This window comes from Poromitra crassiceps (genome assembly GCF_964638095.1).
Source record: "Poromitra crassiceps genome assembly, chromosome: 5".
Lineage (NCBI taxonomy): Eukaryota > Metazoa > Chordata > Actinopteri > Beryciformes > Melamphaidae > Poromitra > Poromitra crassiceps.
This window is the reverse complement of record NC_139642.1, coordinates 19,486,527-19,493,651: the sequence shown is the minus strand read 5'-3', so window position 1 is coordinate 19,493,651 and position 7,125 is coordinate 19,486,527.

Genomic DNA, 7,125 nt, shown 5'->3' with positions numbered 1-7,125 from the left:
CTAATTTCCAATATATATTGATTTTCAGCAGAAAAAAGTGGAAAAAGTGTTGAGTATCTCTTTAAACTAGAGCTCACCATTGTAAAGCTTAGCTTGGGAGGCCCAGGTGCAAAAGCAGATTTTAACCCCTAGAGGGCACTCTCGCTGCATGCAAATTATACAGTGTGTTACTCTCAAATGTAGAGATTTTGCCAAGAATCTTTCAGAAAAACTTCTCAAAAGCCATGTTTGTTTAAAGCTGAAAGAAATGCATTTTAGGGTTTTGTTACCCTTTAAAGATGACATGAGTATGAAAGACTGAAGACCATGGGACTACAGATGCAAATTAGCTCTTAGCTATCTCTGCTGCAATATGTTTATTGTGTACTGTCCCTGCTCAAATAAACAATAAAGATAAAGACAGAGTGTTGGCCTGTCACATGTGACTGGGGTGGACATTCCAGAGGGAGGGGGTGGCTGCAGCAAGGCCCTGTCAGAGGCCCCTGTCACAGCTTTACCAAAGAGATACATGCGATGCTGGTCAAAGTACAGATATACATCTTATGATCATATTCAGACAGTGACATGGAGATTTACAATGGTGAGGATTATTATTATTATTGTTATTTTACCAGTGGGGGGGGACACGCAAAATCCACCATGGTGCACCGCTGCTGAATGCATATAGAGGAAACACTGGTATTGAACACTGGGAACATTGAGCCCTGCATGGGAATATTGATATGCTCCCAAATCCATGTATACTTGCAAGCAATTAAGCAATGCCAGTGTATTTTGCTGTACTGAAACCTGGGTAGACTCTTCCATCAGAGACACTGAAGTGGAAATGGAATTTTTGGAATCATTAACATGAGCACACGCACACACGCACGCATGCACATGCACACACACACACACACACACACACACACACACACACACACACACACACACAGAGAGAGAGAGAGCGAGAGAGAGGGGAAATTGCCTACTGCATACCCTCTTTACATTGATTTGATAGCATCAAGCCGCCCGGCGGGCCCCGGGTTGCAAAAGGAGTTGATCAAAAGATATAGCTTCGTTAGCTTGAATCTGATTGGCTGACGCAGTGCACAGACTACCTGTTGAAAGGTCAAGACGTCGGACCACTTGTGTGGTTAATCTCACAAAGGAGAGAGAGAGAAAGAGAAAGAGAAAGAGTAGAGTATGCTGGTTAAACCCAATGTGTCTGTGGGATGCTGGCAAGCATGCACATCCAGCGGCAGAAACATAAATCGGCGCCCGTGCATGCACGCACGCACTCGCTCACGCATGCACGCACACACACACACACACACACACGCACACGCACACGCACACACACACACGCATACATACACACACACAGACACACGCATACACGTGCACGCACACACACACACACACACACACACACACACAGACACACACACACACACACACACAGACGCACGCATACAAACACACAGACACACGCATACAAACAAACACACACACACACACACTCTGACTCAGAGCCTCTCACACTAGCCCCCTGCCGGCCCGTTCCCGAGACGATCAAGTCCTCCCCCACCTTCTAATTGATGATTTAAAAACCAGGCCCTACAGTACCCAGCCATCGGGTCATAGCAGCTACCTCTATTTCACACATGATCATTACAGAGTCCTACCTGAACAGCTCAGCAACATGAAGAGCATCAGCCTGATGGGGTCCATATCCAGTCTGTCTGTCGGTGCCTCGTCTTAACTCACTTTCCTCTGCATCCTTTATCTCCTCATCTCATCAGCTTTGCGTGCTTTCTCTCTGATGTCATCAGTCCCTGCTCATTGGCTGGCTGCACTGACAGGAAGCTGCTAGCAGAAACCACAGAGACGTCCTGTAGCTTCATGTGAGATTAAAGAATCTAATCTAAAGAATCTAATCTAATCTAATGATGTCTCCAACATCTAAAGTCCACCGGCCATCATTCAGTTTGATTTAGAGCCACAGTTTCAGTCAGGATTGCCATTGCCATTTCTATCACTTTAGTTTCGTAACTTTAATTAATTTAATTTAATTTGGGTTTAGGCAACTAAAGGGTTATGGTTGCCTAAACCCAACCAAGTTGTTTTACTCCTAACCTTAGCCAGGCTGTTGGGGTTAAAAACTGTTAAAACGGGGTTAAAATCTAGGCTCAAACCAGCTCTCTACCGACGACGAATTTGGAAGTCAGTAATGCTTCACGTCCACCAATCCCACCGCTTCCCCCTAAAGTGCTGCCGGCTTACTTGATTGTTGCACTTTGCTGTGGCTTTCAGCCATTGTGGGAGTTCTGCTGGACGACCCGGTTAGTCCGAAACTAAAAAGTATAGTGATGCCCTGGGACTTGGTAAAACTCGGAGACCGGTGATTAACTGTCACCACACACGGTCAAAATTAGATCCACGAGGAACTATAATAATGAGTCTTTATTGTACGAGCTAGGAAAATTGGACTTGTCACGTGTTCTCAAAATGACATCTGCAGCCGAAGCCTGGTGTTATTTTAAATTAGTGTTTTTAAGGGCTATTAATCAGCTGGCCCATGTTAAATCAGTCAGGTTCAAAACTAGATCAGAGCCCTGGATTGATGCAGCAATCATTGAAGCCATTATGGCCAGAAATGACAGTCTGCGGGAAAAAAATAAAAATAATTATGAATCATCTTTCGGCTTGTTTAAAAAGCTCAGAAATGTAGGTTGCTTAAAAAGGCCAAATTAGCCTCCTGAGGCCCCTGAGGTTCCTGCGAGGACATCACATTTTGCCGTTTCTACACTATAATGCTTATTTTCTTCAGACCTCTTGTCCTCACTTAGGGACACCTAAGCTACAATTTTGTTGTAGTAGAAGAAGAAAAATCAACTTCCTGTCAATACAAGATGGCTAGCAAATCAACCAAATCCTCCTACCAGCACTCCCGAGGCAAACGTGGCCAAGGTAATAAACCTGCTTAAATTGGATGGATGAAGATGGATGGATGAGATGCTTAGGACCCTTTGAAGTTTGTAAAGACATGCAGGTTTGAAAAGAAATTGCATTAGTAACAAAGTACAGTGTTGCTAATGTTGAAGCACTTGTGCGAGGACAGTGGGTTAATCTTTGTCGTTTTCTGAGGTGAAGATGTAATGAGAAAACATTATTTGGGGAGATGAGCGAAGACACTATAATAGTTTACAAGAGTCTAAATAGTTATTGGGTGTGGTATACACACTGGAGCTGCAGGAGTCATGCACGTCCCTTCATGACGGGTGAGGTGGAGAGGCTGAGGGCAGAGACCTGCACCTCCCTTCATGACGGGTGAGGTGGAGAGGCTGAGGGCAGAGACCTGCACCTCCCTTCATGACGGGTGAGGTGGAGAGGCTGAGGCCAGAGACCTGCACCTCCCTTCATGACGGGTGAGGTGGAGAGGCTGAGGCCAGAGACCTGCACCTCCCTTCATGACGGGTGAGGCGGAGAAGGCTGAGGCCAGAGACCTGCACCTCCCTTCATGACGGGTGAGGTGGAGAGACTGAGGCCAGAGACCTGCACCTCCCTTCATGACGGGTGAGGTGGAGAGACTGAGGCCAGAGACCTGCACCTCCCTTCATGACGGGTGAGGTGGAGAGACTGAGGCCAGAGACCTGCACCTCCCTTCAAGACGGGTGAGGTGGAGAGGCTGAGGCCAGAGACCTGCACCTCCCTTCATGACGAGTGAGGCAGAGAAGGCTGAGGCCAGAGACCTGCACCTCCCTTCATGACGAGTGAGGCAGAGAAGGCTGAGGCCAGAGACCTGCACCTCCCTTCATGACAGGTGAGGCAGAGAAGGCTGAGGCCAGAGACCTGCACCTCCCTTCATGACGGGTGAGGTGGAGAGGCTGAGGCCAGAGACCTGCACCTCCCTTCATGACAGGTGAGGCAGAGAAGGCTGAGGCCAGAGACCTGCACCTCCCTTCATGACGGGTGAGGTGGAGAGGCTGAGGCCAGAGACCTGCACCTCCCTTCATGATGGGTGAGGTGGAGAGGCTGAGGCCAGAGACCTGCACCTCCCTTCATGACAGGTGAGGTGGAGAGGCTGAGGCCAGAGGTGCCAGAGAAGGCTGAGGCCAGAGACCTGCACCTCCCTTCATGACGGGTGAGGCGGAGAGGCTGAGGCCAGAGGTGCCAGAGAAGGCTGAGGCCAGAGACCTGCACCTCCCTTCATGACGGGTGAGGCGGAGAGGCTGAGGCCAGAGACCTGCACCTCCCTTCATGACGGGTGAGGTGGAGAGGCTGAGGCCAGAGACCTGCACCTCCCTTCATGACGGGTGAGGCAGATAAGGCTGAGGCCAGAGACCTGCACCTCCCTGCAAGTCCAAGCAGAAAATTATCCTCGGCTCTTGTAAAATGAGCCAGAATCCTCAAAAAACGGCTTGGCAGAAGTTACCTACAGTAAAAAAAAAACGGCTGGCAGTGAATGGGTTAAGACTATCAAAAATAAGAAATAATATCACGGACCGTGTACACGGTCCAGTGGACAGTTAAGCGTTACCGGGTTAGCGGGGTACAAGGGTTAAATGATTGTTTCATTGCAGACGAGCAGACAGGGAGACATGTTAATTGCTGAATATGCTGCTGCTTTTTCCCTCTTTTCCTTTCTTATCAATGTTCCCAGGGCTCAATGCTCTCAGGGTTCAATACCACTGTTTCCTCTATAGGCATTCGCACAATAGCACCTTGGCACGTCCTTGAGTCCAAGTCGATGTTTGAGGCAAATTTAATTAAACTCCGTCAAGGCATTCCTGAGATATTAACGCGTTAACAAGCTTGAAAATGGCGTTCGAGAGGTCACAGTGACCTTGGCCTTTGACCTTTGACCACCAAAATCTAATCAGATCATCCGTGAGTGTAAGTCGATGTTTGAGGCAAATTTCCCTCTCCCGACCCCCGGGTAAAAACAATGGCTTTTGGTTGGTGGTGATGACGGCGCACGGACAGCGCATAGACTTCAATCAGTCTATGATTCCGCAATGCCTCCCCCCAAACGTCTCCTCCCACAGCAGGTTTACGACATTATGTTAATGAGAGGGGGGGGGGGGGGGGGGAGGGAGGGGGTGAGAGAGAAATGAGAGAAAACCAGCGGAGAAATGTGGCGTTTCCGAACTTGGGAATGGCGTTTGTGAGGTCACAGTGACCTTGAACTTTGACCACCAAAATATAATCAGTTCATCATTGAGGCCAAGTTAATGTTTGAGACAAATTTGATGAAATTCCGTCAAGGCATTCCTGAGATATGGCATTAACAAGCTTGAAAATGGCGTTGGAGAGGTCACAGTGACCTTGACCTTTGATCACCAAAATGTAATCCGTTCATCCCTGCGCCCAAGTCGACGTTTGAGCCAAATTAGAAGAAATTCCATCAAGCCGTTCTTGAGATATCGCTTTAACGAACTTGGGAATGGCATTTGTGAGGTCACAGTGACCTTGACCTTTGACCACGAAAATCTAATCAGTTCATCCTTGAGTCCAAGTCAATGTTTGAGGCAAATTTGATGAAACTCCGTCAAGGCATTCCTGAGATATTGCGTTAACAATCTTGAAAATGGCGTTTGAGAGGTCACAGTGACCTGGGCCTTTGACCTTTGACCACCAAAATCTAATTAGTTTCAAGATTCAAGATTCAAGATTTTTATTGTCACTCCATGGTACAAGTATCACGTGTGAAATTCTTGTGCTGTGGACTCCGTTTACAACATAGTACAAATATAACAGGGCATATGAGTGCAAAAACAACAAGAGACACAACAAGCAATAAGGCAGTATAGTGATAAGACAAGTCAGAGACAGTGGCATATTCACTGCACATAGGTGCACATGTCATGTGCATACTTTAGACGTGCTTAAACATTTTAAATTCTGCGTTTTTGACATACAGGTGCAAATAGCATATACCTTATTAAACATACAATTAAACATTAGACATATGTAATGGTAGCAGCTACAGTACGGTACAGTACGGCTACTACACTATTTGTGTATGTTATGGAGTCTCGTGGCCTGCGGGAAGAAACTGTTCCTCAAGCGATTTGTGCGTGCTTTTGGAACCCTGTATCTCCTCCCTGAGGGTAACAGGGAGAACAGGCTGTTGTGGGGATGGTTTGTGTCTTTGGTGATCTTCAGGGACCTCCTGAGGCACCGCTGGTTATACAGTTCATGCAGTTCTGGCAACTCACATCCTGTTACGTGCTGGGCCGCGCGTCTCACTCTCCGTAGCGCCCTGCGGTCCATGGTGGTACAGTTCCCGTACCAGGTGGTGAAGCAGCCAGTCAGCAGGCTTTCAATGGTGCCTCTGTAGAAGTCCCTAAGGATTTCTGGCCTTAGCCCAAATTTCTTCAGGCGCCTGAGTCCGTGTAGTCGCTGTTGGGCCTTTTTGACAACAGTCGCGGTGTGGCCGGCCCAAGTCAGGTGCTGGTGGATGTTGACTCCCAGGTACTTGAAGCTGTCCACCCTTTCCACCACTGTGCCGTTGATGGTGATTGGGCGGGGGGTGCGCTTGGAGACGTTCAGAGAGAGGTGGTTGTTCAGTTCATCAGTTCATCCTTTAGTCCAAGTTGATGTTTGAGGCAAATCTGATGAAATTCCGTCAAAGCATTCCTGAGATGTTGCGTTAACAAGCTTGAGAAGGGCGTTCGAGACATAGACATATATAAGGCTAGATGGCTTAAGGCGGAGTCACCAGCGTCGTTGAAGCGCCGCCATCTTGCTACGGCAGGCTTTCTGGTACGTTCTCTGGTAGCTGTTGGAGGGTGCACAGACAAACATACTCATAACTTGCTGAAATCTTGACGGATTTACAAACGGTTTGGTTTATTACAAGCATATTCCGTTCCCGAGATATGGCAACAACAAAAAAACAAACACTAAAAACACTATATTTTTGATGGGCTCCAAATTACACCAAAATTATACCGAAGCATCTATGCCATGAGAGGGATTCAGGCACAAAGTTTCATGCAGTTTCATCCATTTCCCTAGGAGTTATCATCATCTGATGTGATAATTCTAACCCAACAACAGATGCTCATAGCTCCTAGCAAAATGGATGAAACTGCATGAAACTAGGTGCGTGAATTCATCTCATGATGATGATGCTTC